General features: G+C 41.6%; 1 long non-coding RNA gene across 2 annotated transcripts in view; it reads right to left on the bottom strand.

Moving 5' to 3' along the window:
- Positions 1–10,553: 10,553 nt before the first annotated feature.
- Positions 10,554–16,481, bottom strand: part of LOC111827227 — a 41,275-nt gene continuing 35,347 nt past the window's right edge. For both annotated transcript variants that reach the window (XR_002830724.1, XR_002830725.1), the window contains exons 3-4: positions 14,767–14,967; positions 10,554–10,902 (exon numbers count right to left, since the gene is read on the bottom strand). This is a non-coding gene — a long non-coding RNA (uncharacterized LOC111827227). The remainder of the gene's footprint in view (positions 10,903–14,766; positions 14,968–16,481) is intronic.

The following is a 16,481-nucleotide window of genomic DNA, read 5'->3' as shown; positions in this document are numbered from 1 at the left end:
TAGTCCACCACCTGACAGGTCCACTGCCTTCTAGGTTGAGATCCCAGAGTTTTGAGTTAAAAGTTAATATGGCAAAACTGAACTTTTGAGTTGTTAACCAACATCCCCTCCCTTCCCCCCTACTTTCCTTTCGGAATTTTTCCCCCCCTTTCCCTCACTTCCATTCAAGAGGCAGATAGCCTCAGAGGAGGGATTCACTAAGGCTGAAAGCTTTCCTGGCGATGGATTCCAAACTCCTAAGCACATTAATAAGACTATGGTAGGAGCCTCTGAGAGGAGACAGAGCGTCATGCAGGAGGCTCAGATGATATCTGCTCAGAGAAGTAGAGAGGCTTCTCTCTTTCCGGGTCCCTAGGTTGGAAAGCTTGCCCAAGAATTAGGGTGGGGCTGCAGACAGGGATGCTATTGCCAGAGCTCTAGAGCAGCGATTCTCAACCTGTGGGTCGCGACCCTCTTGGGGGTCGAACGACCCTTTCACAGGGGTTGCCTAAGACCATCGGAAAACACATATATAATTACATATTGTTTTTGTGATTAATCACTATGCTTTAATTATGTTCAATTTGTAACAATGAAAATACATCCTGCCTATCAGATATTTACATTACGATTCATAACAGTAGCAAAATTACAGTTATGAAGTAGCAACGAAAATAATTTTATGGTTGGGGGTCACCACAACATGAGGAACTGTATTAAAGGGTCGCAGCATTAGGAAGGTTGAGAACCACTGCTCTAGAGTTTCCTGATCTGTGCTCAGGAATGGGAGCAAGATGCAGGCCTCCTATTACTGTTTGCCTGTATTTATCTACATGTGTCTACCAGAGCTTGCTGGGGGTTCTCTATAGGCCGACTTCACGCGGTTTCCTGCATCTGGAGCGGAGCATCAGGGAGCTGTCAAGATACCAAGAAGGTAACTGTTCCTTGATGTATTCAGGCTGATGATGCCATGGTCAGCTTCCCTGAGGTCTGTGTTGCTTCGTATATCTCGTGGAAGAAGAGGAAAAAGCCACCAGACACAGGGTCCATGGGCACATGAGCCAAGTCCTCAGAAGGACAATGAGCAGAGAGAGATGAGTCGAAGGTCAATGTTCCCACCCTCCCCCAATTCAAAGACCCTCCCTATCATATTCTTGTTCATGAAATGATGAGAGGCTGAGAGAGAAATTAAATTGGTTAAATGAAAAGTGTTAAAAATATTTTATAATTTCTGAGTAGTAGATCCATTAAACAATAAATCCTCATTCCCAGCTGCACCCACCTCTAGCCACTACCATTATACTTCCTGTCTAGATGAATTTGACTTTTCTAGCTATCTCATATATGTGGAACATAAAATATTTGGCCTTCTGTGACTGATTTATTTTACTTAGCATGTTTTATAGGTGAACCCATGTTGTAGCATGTAAGACTTTCCTTCCTTTTTAAGGCTGAATAATATTCCATTGTATGTATATACCACAATTTCTTTATCCATTTCTTGAAGAACACTTTGGTTGCTTCCACATTTTGTTTATTGTGAATGATGCTGCTATAAGGATATCAGTACACAAATATAGTACACAAATGTCTGTTCAAATTCCTGCTTTCAATTCTTTTGGGTATATACACAGAAGTGGAATTGCTGGATCGTATGATAATTCTTATTCTACTTAGTTATTAGATACGCTATACTCTTGTTTTGGTAATCCATCAGTTTTCTGTTAGCTTTGCAGCATACACTTTAACTCTGTAGTATTGTTTTCTTCCCTTTTTGGATCCATACACTTAAAAAATGTTATCTAGAAGCTTTCCAAGAAGTATCATTCTGTTTCTTGGTACAGATTGTCAGAGATTGGACTTATCATATGTCTTTTGTGTTTCTTTGCCCCCTCCCCCCCTTTTTGGTATGCTTGTATAGTTGCCATGCCACTTCTCCTCTTGTTTATAGTTAACATATAATGTTGGTATCTCTAACCAGTCTTCTCTTTGCTCTGAGAGGCTGAGTACGTGTCCCTGCTACTTTTCCTTCTCTCACCTGCAGTTTGAGGGGTAAATGCAGATTTAGGTCCATTTTTCTGTAGCCTGAAGGCATTACAGTGAGAAGGGTGGGCGAAATGACCTGGTAGTAGATGCATTCTTTGTCAAAGGACCTGAATTCTCTCTGTTTTAGGGAAGGCAGGGGAGAGTGGTGGGAAGAGATCAACCAATGAACTTGTAGGCATATATGCATAACCCTACACAGACAATGAGATAGTGAGGGCCTGGGGATGGGGGTGGGGGTAGAGTAGAGAGTGGGCTAGAAGAGGTTAATGCGGGGGAAAGGGGGATCCTTGTAATAATTTCAACTATAAAGATTTTTTTAAGTGCACAAAAATAAAAAATTTTTTTAAAGAAAATTTTTATTCTATCATGCCATATCATAGGGCCCATTTCTTTGGGACTTCATGGCTTTGGGTTGTTCCCCAATGAGCTCAGATCCCAACCAGCACCCTTTGCCTGGGACTTGGATCCTTCAGGCAAGTATGAGATTCTATCCTTTAAAGCTTTTTCTTGACTTTTTCCTGAACTGCCTACTCTGTTCCACAATCTGCTTCTGTTCAAATTAGGAAGTATTTTTACAAAATACAGAATGTTGTCAGTTCTTTCTTTAATATAATTTCAGAAAGGGTGGGGTTAGAAAGCAAGCCACAGAGGAATGTTTCATTCGTTCTTTGACATTTTCTTAACATTCATATTCTCTATTTTTTAGTTGTTTCTGTTTGTTTACTAATTTTTTAAAATGTATCTTTCTTGTCGAAATACAGATGTCCCCCTCTCTCCCCCACTCCCCCTGCCCATTTACCCTCTCCACTCCACTCCCATTCCCCCCCAGGCCTTCCCTGCACTATTGTCTGACCATGTGTTATGCATATATGCATATAAATTCATTGGCTTATCTCCCTCCCCCGACCCCCCAAATATATCAGTCAGTCTGGTTCATGCATCAATGTCTCTGGACCTTTTTAGTTCACTAATGTTTAATGTACTTTGTTATGTTCCAAAAGGATATTTTGTGATAAGGATTTGTTCTGCTGTCTTTTCTTGAAATCTAACAAATGTTTGAATTTCTGCCCCAGGGCTGTAAAGAGCCTCACCTGCTCACAATGGAGAAGCAAGCTTGTGGCTCCTTACCCTGAGGGGGTGTTCATTAGCATATGTGCCAGCTACACTGACCTCACATTTTCACCTAGTGCAGTGATGGCGAACCTTTTGAGCTCGGCGTGTCAGCATTTTGAAAAACCCTAACTTAACTCTGGTGCCGTGTCACATATAGAAAATTTTTGATATTTGCAACCATAGTAAAACAAAGACTTATATTTTTTATATTTATTTTATATATTTAAATGCCATTTAACAAAGAAAAATCAACCAAAAAAATGAGTTCGCGTGTCACCTCTGACACCCATGTCATAGGTTCGCCATCACTGATCCTAGTGTGAACTTCAGAGAACCTTGCAACCTCTCCATCAGTGGCTCACAAGAGTGCCAGCCTTTTTCTTTTTAAATGCTGACCTCTCCAGCTTATGTGGATTTTGAGAGAGGCCTTTCCCTAGCTGGTAACTGAAACCCCAAATTTCTGCTGAGGGCGAGAACTGGACTGAAGGTGAGGACAGGAGGAAATTTAGCCTAAAGATGGGGAAGGAAGAGATCAACCAATGAACTTGTATGCCTATATCCATAACCCATGGACACAGACAATGGTGGTGAGGGCCTGAAGGGGGAAGGGTAGACTGGAGCAGGCTGGAAGAGGTTAATGGGGGAAAAAGGAGGACTCATGTAATATTTTAACAATGAAGATATTTTAAAAATTAAATAAAAAATTTAGCCGAGCCCTAACCGGTTTGGCTCAGTGGATAGAGCATCGGCCTGTGGACTCAAGGGTCCCGGGTTTGATTCCAGTCAAGGGCATGTACCTTGGTTGCGGGCACATCCTCAGTGGGGAGTGTGCAGGAGGTAGCTGATCAATGTTTCTCTCTCATCGATGTTTCTAACTTTCTATCCCTCTCCGTAAAAAATCAATAAAATATGTTTTTAAAAAAATTTAGCCGAAAGTGCTGGAATAGTTGGGGCAACTAATCCCCTGGGTGAGGAGTGGGGCAGCTGCCCCCCCAGGAAGGGAATGTAGTGGGGGGGGGGCGACTCCATCCTCTGCTGGCCCATGTTCTGTTTTACCCACCCACCTGCCTTCTCTTCCCCTCACATCTGCTGCCTTAGCCTCCTACCTTTGTACTTGACACTTCTGCCTCAGCCCAGGTCCAATTTCAGGCAAGGTTTTAACATGGTAGTGTACACTGTAGAAACAGAATGGATCTCTTTTGAACATCATTGCGTTGTTCTATTTGTATGTGAACACATACCATTAGTATGAATTATTTAAACACTTGACAGACCTTCTCTTACTCTCTTAAATGATCCATGATATTTGGATCTGCAGGTCCTGTAAATAAGAAAACAAGACTGTGTGTTTTTGACTCACAGAAGTATCACATATGCCAATTAGTATCACAACTAAAGTATCACATATGCCAAATAGCACCACAATTTTCATATTGATCCAGAAAGGAATGTTAAAAAGTGTTTCTGATATGTGAGAAAAAACATACTATACCTGGCTGATCTACCATGTTGGTATTATCTACACCTTTGGGGGTCATAAATAACTAAATTTTGAACACACTGGGAAAAAAAAATTAGAATCCTCAAAATTCACATAGAACCCTGGGAAAGAGAATAATCCCAGATCCCACATGGCTTGCTCTGCTGGCGCTGGCTGGGGCTTGCCGAATTTCTGCCCATCAGATCTGGCCTTCTGGGGTTGCCTTTCAGACTTCCCTTCATCACTTCACTCACTCGACTGCAGTTTGAGACTTTCCCCTGGATGACCTGAGTGACTGCACAGGCAATATTGTGCTAGTGTTTCCCTTGAAGCTTGATTCTGCCAAGAACTTGAATTTCAGTGTATTCTTGCCTCTCAGTGATAGGGGCTTAGAGGTCCCTGATTGGTGCTCAGGGCCAGTAAGGAGAGGGGCCTTGGGCGTTTAGCCACTTACCTGTCCTCTGTGCTTTCTGAGAATTCTCCCAGGCAGATCTGGTGGCCTGGTCGGGTTTTATGGATTACCCCTCACACAACATCATTTTGTATCCGAGGTTCCTTTCTCTTAAAGGGTAGACTTGTGTCATGCCAGGTACTATCAGCATGATCATGACACAGAGTTAGTGGTTCCTGAAAAAGTTTTCAGAGCCTCTTGTGTCATCATTAGATGAGTAATTCATCTTACTGTGGCTAATATTTCTAAGCAAATGTATTTTTTTGAGAGGATGGAGGTAGGATAAAGACCTGAAGTCTGGACCCATTCTCCCTATGATTCTAATAATTATTGTAATAAACTAACCCAATAAGTAGGGCAACGGCGGTGACGGGAGCCTCTCCTGCCTCCTCTGCAGTGCTAAGGATGTCTGACTGACAGCTTAGGCCTGCTCCCTGCCACCTGCCATTTTGCTCATCAGCCGTAAGCCCAGCTTCTGGCTGAGTGCCGCTCCCCCTGTGGGAGTGCACTGACCACCAGGGGGCAGCTCCTGCGTTGAGCGTCTGCCCCCTGGTGGTCAGTGCACATCATAGAGACTGGTGGTTCCACAGTTCGGTCAATTTGCATATTAGCCTTTTATTATATAGGGTAGAATTATATTGTATTATTATATATTCATATTTTAAGTAAAATATCAGATTATATAAATGAAAACAAGCTGCATTTACTAATGATTTTAAATATTATAGTTGATTTATGGAGTTCTATTGATATGCCAGGTATTACACAGAGCACTTTACAAATCTCTTATTTAATCCTACATCAAGAGTAGAAAAGTAGCCCTAACCGGTTTGGCTCAGTGGATAGAGCATCGGCCTGCGGACTGAAGGTTCCCTGGTTCGATTCCTGTCAAGGGCATGTACCTTGGTTGCGGGCACATCCTCAGTGGGGAGTGTGCAGGAGGCAGCTGGTCAATGTTTCTCTCTCATCGATGTTTCTAGCTCTCTGTCCCTCTCCCTTCCTCTCTGTGAAAAATCAATAAAATATATTTTTAAAAAATTAAAAAAAAGAGTAGAAAAGTAGGTGCTACTATTATTCCTGCTTTATAGGAGAGGTGATAGACTGTGAGTGTGTGTGTGTTTGGTGGTGCCTTAAGTATCTTCCCTGTGCTCATGCCAGGTTTGAACCTATGTGTGTTAGACTCCAAAGACAGAGTTCTGATTCTTTAAGCACCACTGTTGCTCTCGCCATTTATTTGCTGAGCTATTCTCCAGGCTACCAGTTACAAGCTCTTCATCCCTCCAAGGGGCTTGGATATTGACTGTAATGGTAAGTGTTTGTTTCCTTTGTCTTATTTATTCCTCTCAACAACTCTGCAATGTGACTCCTCATATCCTCATTGACAGCCAAAGAAACAGGCTCCGGGAGATGAAATCACACAACCGTTCCGTGGCAGACCCAAACTGACCATGCGTTCAACTCCCAAGTCCTTCATCTTCTTTCCTCTTTCCCACGCCCATGCCCATCCAGTCATCACCCACCCACCGACTCGGAAACCTCTCTCCTGTGCAGGCAGCAGGACAGCTACCAGGGTGAGGCCATGCCAACAGCCCAGCCTCCTGGTCATGCATGTGTTGGAGTATAATTGAAGGGGAAGAGGACCAACCAATGAGTCAATGGCTGGGCTCTCTTAGGAAGCCTGCCTTTGGCCCTTTGCTCCAGCCCAGCCCTTCTGAGGGGATGGGGCCTGACAGACTCACAGCTGGGGGTGTGGCCGGCCTTCGGTGATCTGACTGATGATATTTGTTACGGTTCTGATACTGGATGTCATTCTTTTAGCACTTCGTCTATTTGTCTTTAGAGGTTGGTGGTAAAGGTTTTCATCATTGCCTTTGGTTAACCTCAAATAATGAAGTTAACAAGCACCAAACATGTTTGGAAGGATTTCAACCTCAATTAAGTGTGTACTGTAGCATGATTTGATTTGTGGGAGAGGCATAATAAGGAGTTCAGAATAAATCATATCTAACATGAAGCCAGGGACTAAACATAGATGTGTAACAACATGGAATGTGTAGTTGCCCACCGAGGAACACGACTATCTCTGCAAATTCTTGCAGGCTGCTTGTGCTGGTTGACTCACTAGATGTTCATGGATATCCTCCAAATATTTTTCCTATCAAACCATGAAGTGGGAATCACTGTTTGGGTCCCCCCACCCCATCACCACCATTTGCTAAGAAAATTGTTATAAGGTACTGCTGGCTTTTCCTGGATAAAAAAGTGCTGCCTCAATGCAAAAAAAATAAGTGCCCCATTGAGCATAACCTCATTTCCACCTGGGCCTGGGGAAACACACTGATCTGAAACCCACTAGTTAGAGAGAGGTGTGTCTATTCTAGTCATCCTGTTCACACACCAAGTTGTTTCTTTACGTCTCCCTCCTCCACCATGAGTATCCATACAACATTCATCAGAGGGGAAGGCTGTGGGAAGGAAACTCCTAAGAAAGAAATAAGAAATAAGACACCCACACAAGAAGCAGGTGAATGGCCAACGGCACCTTTTGATCGCTGTCGCAACCTATTTATTTCCTTTAAGGTTATACAATCAATCATTGTCGCTAAGTGCAGTTACTAAAATGAGTGAATTACATAAAACATCATTAATCAATTTTTGCCCCGTTACCAAGGCATTACTAATCAACTTTGCCCCGTTGCTCTAACTACTAATATTAACTTGCCCCAGTGCCCTAGCTATTAATATCAACTTGCCCCATTGCTCTAACTACTAATATTAACTTGCCCCGTTGCCCTAGCTATTAATATCAACTTGGCCCATTTCCTAGACTATTATAAACTTGCCCCATTTCCCAGACTACCCTCGACCATAATTGGTTCCATTTCCCCAGTAACTGCCAACATACCTGAGAGGGACATTCAGAGGTCACAGTGGCCACGCACCCGGAACCAGCAGTTTTCTGCGGCATCTACAGGTACGCCCCCACAGAGGGCAAACTCACATAGCTATTGAAGAGTTTATTTCTTTCCTCCAGTTAGTTCCACTGAATGCCCTAGCGTTTTTGGAGAGGTCATAACTAAGTCAGCATTCTTTTAGGCCTTTCTATTGCATATGCAACAAATATCTATTGAATAGTTGATGCTGTCTTAAACAATTTTAGTTCTTGGTTATTGTCAATTTTTTATTTATTTCTAAGATATATATTGAAGTTTTGCTATTCAATGTTCACTTCTTGGCAGTCTCTATCTTACCTTCTCTTTATTCCTTTCCTCTTATTTGATGGATTATCACTTTTGCCAATTTTCAATGAGTTTTCTGCTCCTCTGTATATTCTTACTGGGGATGAGAGATGGTTTTCTTAAATTTCCTTCGATTATTATATTAAACTAGAGGCCTGGTGCATGGATTCATGCACATTGAAAGGAAATTAATTAGAAGAAATATTTTAGAGGCCAGGGAGGGACATGGGAGATTGGCCGGCCGGGGTGGGACTGCTGGAGGTTGGCTCCAGGGTGGGTCTGGCTCATCTCACCCAATCCCAATCTGCAGGACCCCAGCAGCAAGCTAACCTACTGGGTTGGAGCGTCTGCCCCCTGGTGGTCAGTGCATATCATAGCGACTGGTTGAATGAAGGATTGGACACTTAGTGTATTAGGCTTTTATTATACAGGATCATTTTCAAATTTTGGTTTATCCTGTATGTCTTTAGATTTAGGGTTTATTTTCTTTCTCTGGCATTTTTATGGGTCTGATGTTAGTAATTACCCCCTCCACCCCCTTTCTTATTTATAAAGAAGGAGAAATATGCCATATTCCAAAGACAACGTTTGTGGTTTTGCCTTTGACCTCATTCTTCAAATGGACAACTGAATAGCACGTTAACATGCATAGCTTCTAGACCCATTCTCAAACTCTAGCTGAGAAATCTCAAATGCTCCTGTTAGATTGACACTTCATCACATCTCATCCTGCCTCCTAACACTGACCCTGATGGAGATCCTAAAGGGCTATAATCCCAAGTACACACTGTTCCTGGGACTACTTTTGGGATGCCATCCTACCTGTTGTAATTTACTTTGGGGGTTTGCACCTTCCATGCATTTTTTTCTGGAAATTCCCACCTATGACTGGATATAGAAAAAAGAGTGATGGCGGGGTAAAGAGTGGACAGAGGATGGCACCAGGCCTCAAAGAGCATCACCCACATAGGGAGATAGCCTGGGTTATCCAATCAATACATAGCTTGCATCTCTGAGCCAGGGATTGAAGACTGAGAAGGGGCAGGGCTTCTTTCCTACCTCTATCCACTCTTCCGGTGAGAGGGGGACGCTAGCTCTGTTTCTGGTGGTCACAGCCCAAGGAATCATGGATTGTGTTTTTAATACCATTTTGCCTTCTTCCACTTAATAGAAACTGGTCCTAGATGCTGAAAATAGGTTATTTAGTTCCAATTTGGGTAATGGAATGTTTGTATTTTTTTCTGTGTCTTTATAGGTATTTTGTTGAATTGTTGGGAGAGATTGAATCAGGTCCTCTAAGCCAGATGCCACATTAAACTCGACTTTCTCCCATTCCCCACTTCTTAAAAGTAAAAAGCCCTTTAGTTCAAAATATGGTTATGTTGATATCCTTGTAGATAACGCATCATGTACCTGACAGGAAAGAAAGGTCTATTCAGCTGGGACTAGTTCTCTAAGGGGGGGAGACTCTAATTGAGGAATAGATTTCCTGTAACAAAGTTTCTCATTGTCTGGGTAGACTGCATTGACAGAAAGACTACATTGATGAAACCATCTGATCTTTCAACCCATTCACCTATGTAGAGAGAGTCTGTAAATTATAATGATCTAATAGCAGAGCTTAGAAACACCTGAATGGAAAAGCCACACAATCCTGAGAGCAGATTGTGTTCTCCCTGCGCAGGGTCAGTCACTGTGGGATGCGGACCGATTTCCCTGTCTCCCCTGAGGATCAGCACTGCAGCTCACTTCAAGCGTGTGTGTTCAGGCCTCTATGACTTCATGACCAGGGGACACTTCTCATATGTGGGATGGGAGGAGGAGTACCTTCCTCTAGTCCCAGGCATGTTGACAGAGCTGAGTCTTCACTGCATGGGAGCAGAGTGTGGACAAATATTTGGCCCTGGGACAGGGCTTGGCCTCCCGCGCTTGAGCTGCTGAAGCCCAGCAGAGTCCTGCAGCCAAAACCGCAGTCCTAACAGCTTCTTTTACAAAAACCAAATTTTACAAGTGTCCGTCTCCCGGGCATTGGTGATTTCAGAATGCGTTCAATTGGGTGGAATCAAAAGATATGTGTGAGTGTGTTTGTTCCTGTTGCCCCACTTCTCTTTCACCCAAACGTTGGTCCTCTGTTGTTTTAGTGGAACAGCACAGCTAAGAAGCAGCATCAAATAAAAAGTAGACAATATTTTACATTTTATTTTTATTTTGCTGAGACCACAGACTGATTTTTAAATGCGTTAAAGTAATTAGGTTCTGGGGTTGTGCTAATGAGACATCGGTGGTCATCTGTCTGCTCACTGGTACTCCATCATCTACAAAACTCTCAGTAGAGAATTATGATTGACAGAATGCTAATTAGACCTTGTCAGGGTTGGCATTGAGATTGTGTGGCCAATAACTGAAACAATGTTCTCACGGAAATCATTTGTAGGACCAAGAACGTGTCTGCTTTATTCTGTGTGTGTGTGTGTGTTCAGAAGATATCACATACTCTTATTCAGAACCTGGGTGTCAACTTTATGAACTGCTTAGGAGATTTCCATTTCCTCATATTTTCCTGTCTTGTATCCATCTTCCTTCCTCCGTCCACACTGAGAATGAGAAAGAGAAGAGAAAACTCACAATCAAATCAGATTCTTAGGTGTAGTGAGGACTGTCTCATCAAGCACATTGTCCTCGAATGTCATTTAGCCTTCTACCATCTCCCTGGAGGATGAGGCCCGTACTGCCGGGATGGAAAATAAAGAGCCAAGAATCCTATCTGATCTGCGTTATTCGTTGACGCAACCAGGTTACTTCAGTTTGGTTTTGGAATTTTCCTTGACGTCATTTGCTTTTTTTAATTAAATTTTTTAATTTATTGATTTGAGAAAGAGAGGAAAGAAGAGAGAGAGAGAGAGAGAGAGAGAGAGAGAGAGAGAGAGACATTTATTTGTTATTCTACTTTTTTAATGCATTCATTGATTGATTCTTGTTATGTGCCCTGACTGGGGATCAAACCCACAACCTTGGTGTATCAGAACAGCCCTCTATCTAACAGATTGACATGGCCAGGGCTCATTGATATCATTTGAGTTTTTCTGGTGACACTTGGACTCTTGGTTGGTTTCAAATTCTTTAGGCCACGCTTGACCAACCATCCAAAGTCAGGGTTTTCTGTGGTAACAAACAACCTCAAAATCTCAGTCACTTACCACAGTAAACACTTAGTTCTCACTCACAGTTCCACTAGTCATTTGAAGAACTGTTGGTTTGACTGTGCTCAGCTGAAATTGCCTCCAGGCTACAGGTTGGGTTCATACCTGCTCCATATATCTGCTCATTCTATGATCCAGCCTGAAGGGGCAGCCACTATCTACAGCAGAAGATGAGGAGAATAAGAAAACTTTGCAGGCTATGCTCTGAACTGGCACACTGATATTTCCAGTACAGTCCATTGGTTAAAGCAATTACTTTATAAGGCCAAAACCAAGGTCAATAGGGTGGAGATGCTTACTCGAAAGTATAGGCAAGTCACATGAAAATAGACATTATCTTATTACAGGGAGAGAGCAGAACGTTGAAAACAATAATTCTGTCCCACCATACCAAACTTATAATGGTTTGAAAAAAAAATCACCATCATTCATACCTATTTTTACTAGATGTCCTCAGTTTGTAGGTAATATAATAATAATAGAGTACCTATCTCAATCATGGCCTCATTCAACTTAATTTTCCTCGAGAGCTAGAAAAGGGTTTTATTCCTCACCCCCAATCTCTCCATCAGATCATGTCTGCACACTAAAGGACATAGTCGTTAGATGACAGAAGATTTACTGTCTCCCTCCTCAATAGAGTGTGCAGTGGAAACAGCTCAGGATTTGTTTTCATACAGACATGAGTTTCCAGCCAACTCAGGAACTAATTAATTAGCTGAGAGTAACCTTGGGCAATTTATTAAGTTTCCTAAGTCTCTATTTCTCTAGCATGAGGGACATGGTACTTTCTTCACTGAATTATTCTGTTGATGAAATGAGATGACATACTCTCAGAAAGATTCATTTCCTTTCCCTTCTAAATATCATCTACCATCCAAGGTAAATTTTAAATCCCAGTGCCTTTCCTAAACCACCTTTAACTTCCTCTTGAATTAAATGAGCTCCTGCTCCTCTGAACTTCTATATTTCTTAAGAGAGAGATCCATAAACTTCTCTTGCATTCATGAATGGATTTCAGGAAGTTCATGGACCATCTCCTTCCCCTTTGGAATCAATGTGAAATTTTATTTGTATGAACCATGTGCAGATTTCTGTGGGGGGCGGGGGAGACTACAGAGCCTTCATCTGAGCTTTAAAGTTCTGCTGAGCCCAGAAGTTCTGAACCATTGATACTAGATGAACTGGGTAACTTGACCCTCATAATATAGCACCTTATGTGCGGGTGTTGCTTCATGCTATTAACCCTCTTTTCCTATCTTAATTATGAGCTTCGTGAGGGGAACAAAAATATCCTCCATGGCTAATATATTTTCTACAACTTGTAGCACAGGCCGAACCCTGGAGAGAATGCAATAAATATTTATTGATTTATTACCCAGGTAAGGGTTTAAAAAAATAGCACCACAACCAGCAAAGTGAATCCAAAAAGTTCAAATGTTTAACAACAGTGCTAAAAGCATGCAGAAAAAAAAGTAAGAAAAAAACTGTTGGTAGCAGAGTTTGTCTGTCTGTGGCTCATTCTATCATGTGAAACATTGCATTAGATGTGATTAAAACACATCTTCTTACTGATTAAAACCCGTCTCCTTCACTGCCTAAAAGAAATGTGGAATATTTCAGTGATTATGGGCGTGGCTACAGGTTATTGCTGGGAGAGGGATGCTGTAGGTGAGGTGACATGTTGACAGTATGTTGGATGTAACACAGTTCTGTCAGAGAACACTTAGCTGTCTTTGCAAAGGGGTTCCTGCTAATCTATAGGTTGATGATTTAGTCCAAATGTAATCTGAAGAAAAGGAAGAAGAAATAATTATAAATAAACTTGTTTGTGCTTTTTCTTTCTTGCTGAAGAAATAAAACAAATATAGGATTAAGATCATTAACCAGAACCATAAACACCACTCAGAGATATTTTTTTAGAAAGTGAATTTTTAGACATGAAGGAACCTTCAGCCCTTTAGCAGTACCAGGTAGACCTGAAGGAGAAAGGATATGAGGAAACTGCTCATGGAAGATGTAAGCATGTTGTCAAAAGTCAAAGAGCTCTTGCTGGTCCTATGGTTCCTTTTTATTGCTCAGAGCTTCCAAGATTCAAGTTTTTGATTCCCCACGATTTGCAAAATGATCTTAGGGGACACCATCTTCAAGTGCAGCATGGCCATAGAATTCTCAAGACACACTCTCTATATAAAAATTCACAAGCATACATTTTCACAAGTCAATCCTCTAACACTTTCAGAGGGCCAGATTCTGTATGCCTAGCAACAATTCTATTTTTTGTGTGTTTTATCCTCCTTCTCAGCTTCCTTGCTAGGCTTTAGGGAATTAGCAGGACTTACCACCAATTGGATTGCAGAGCTTTTTGGCCCACAGTAAGGCTTGCTATCATCAGGTATGTAAAATCTTGCCCAGTGTAGTCAGAAGTTAAAACCAAACCATCATAAACCTGCAGGACTTATGACCCTTAAAGCCCTGGGGGAGTTTCCTGGACGAGACCTCAATGGAACTTTGCCCAAAACCCCAAATGGGAAATATATATGAACTGATTCTGTGCAGTGTGAAGGCTGAGGCAGCAGCAGAACGCTTTTCTTGACTGATACAGTGATAGATTAGTACACATTTAATCTTAGGTTAGGGGGTTGGAGGAGTCAGTCTTCAGTTAATGTTAATAGTCCAGAGTTTGAGTTTAATGGTGAGGGGAATTTTTCTTTTGTGACACAATTATTCTATACTTAAGCCAATTAGAAAGTTGTTATATAAAGGAAGAGAAATGCCAATGGGATACCAGTGTGTATTGTAGCTGAGATTTGCTATGAGATTGTGGACTTCTAGTTTAACAGGGGTTTGAGGGGGGGAAAAGGAATCATGGGTAGTTTAGTAATTATTTAGTGACAAAACATAAATAAATTTCCACATTTTAAAGTATATAGAGATTGTTGACTTTAGTAAAATGTGCTTATATTCGAACTTATAGAACCAATGAATGGGGGGTTCATTTACATTACACTTGTGTGTGTGTGTGTGTGAGAGCGCGCACGCGCATGCTACGGTTTCCATAAAGAGTAAGTTTTCTGGTTACATTAAATACATATTTGATTTTTAACACCTAGTGGGTATATTGATTTTCTGAGTCAACTTATTGTGAAAAGCAAGATGTTTTGCAAAAGTATTAGAGCAAAAAGATGCCTGTTGGAAAATGCTTAGGATACAAACACAGTATTTTTGGCCATAGTTGATGCAGGAGATAGGACTTACAGGCTGTCTTGTGAAAACCTGAAGAAATAGACCACGTGGCTGATCCAGTCCTTCTGATGTCTGGTGGGTACACGTAATGAGGTATTTTGATCATGGAAATGATCTAGCTGCACACCCTACACAAAAATCCAGATGACATCACAGCTGTAGGGTTTATCCATCTTTGTTAGATTCCGTATCAGATTCTGCATTCCATCAGGGCTTAAGCAAAAAACAAAAGCAAAAAAAAATTAATTACAAGTTCCTGAACGAGTCTCAGAAACCTCCTTTAGATAAAAGATTTGTCTCTGACAATGGAGAGTTCCTTGCAGTTTGATATGTCTGAGACACCCAACACACCTTGACTTCTAGATGTTTTTGGTTTTCTGACCTATCAGAGGCTCTAAATATCAGCAGCTGTAGCTGAAGATTTCTACATCCTATTTCCCATACCAATAGGAAATCAATATATTTACATAGATAGTGGTTCTGCCAGAACTAGAAGCAATGAACATTTCTCCCTGAAGTATTAGGGGAAGCGCCTAAATAGAGGGCAGTTTGCTGCCTCAAGGTCTATGTAATTTTTTTTCTGAGACTTTTCTTCTCATCTCTCAGAAATGCTGTGGAGGGCATTAAGAGGAAAGGAGTAAGAAAAAACCAATGAGTGTTTGGAACTGTGCTGTCCTTGAGGTGGAAATGAGATCAGAGTGCAGACCCAGATTTCAGCTACTCCTGGTGCTGTACAAGATCTCCAGTTGTTTGGGATACTTCTCCCTTTAAAAATTTGGTACAATTGGTTTGAACCCCATGAAATATACAGTGGTGCATCTGGTGTTCTTGGTGATGATGATAAATGGTGACAATGGTGGTTATGGTAAGGAGGAGGGTGTGTGTGTGTGTGTGTGTGTGTGTGTGTGTGTGTGTACGTGCACCCATGGTGGTCATGATAGTGAGGCTTTCTGTTAGTGAGCTTTGACTCTGAATTCTTACTTGCGATGAAGTCTTTAGGCCATCCTGGACTTTCCCTCCTGTTCCTTTCCAGCATCATATCATCCACTGGGTATGACCCTAATCCCTTTTTATTTAAAGTATACAGACTCAAAACTGTATGGCAGTCTTCACTGAAGTTTGGGACTAGGATTGTGCAATGTGAAATCTAAATGGGAACTTGACATGTTTCTTCTAAGGTATCGTGTCGATTCCTGATACTGGGAATTTTTCTCCCGTGTTGCCGTCTCCAACTCATTCATTGTTCTTCCCTCTCCTCTCCAGCTCATGTACCTCTTACACCGTTCCCCCCAAATTCCTATTTATTTTCATACAGACATCAGCTTAGCTCACTCTATACCTCAATTCATATCCATTTCAGTTTGCTTGTAACTGTTTCCCCAAATAAACAAAGATGCCTAAACAAAGATGGTTCATACCCTCAAAGGAATTCTATTACTTAGCAAGAATTAAATAACTATGTTCAATGAATTCTCACTTCACTTCAGTGCTGCAATACATACCTATCACTCAATAAAAGCACCTTTTGAGCACTTTAAACTCTTATTCACTCCCTCTGTGGGCATGTAAGAGCCCTTTTTCATTGAACCAGACCAGCCTTGGTGGTGGAATTATGGAGGCCCTGGGATTTCTTCTCTGCCAACTCACCCCCTTCTGTGCTAAAGGATAGAATTGGGAAGAATACATAGGCCCTTCTTTTCAACTCTTTTCCTAAAATCTTCTTATGG

Source organism: Myotis lucifugus, unplaced genomic scaffold (genome assembly GCF_000147115.1).
Source record: "Myotis lucifugus unplaced genomic scaffold, Myoluc2.0 scaffold_144, whole genome shotgun sequence".
NCBI classification, from domain to species: Eukaryota; Metazoa; Chordata; class Mammalia; order Chiroptera; family Vespertilionidae; genus Myotis; species Myotis lucifugus.
Note: the sequence above shows the minus strand (reverse complement) of the source record. Positions and strands in the feature narration are given on the sequence as shown.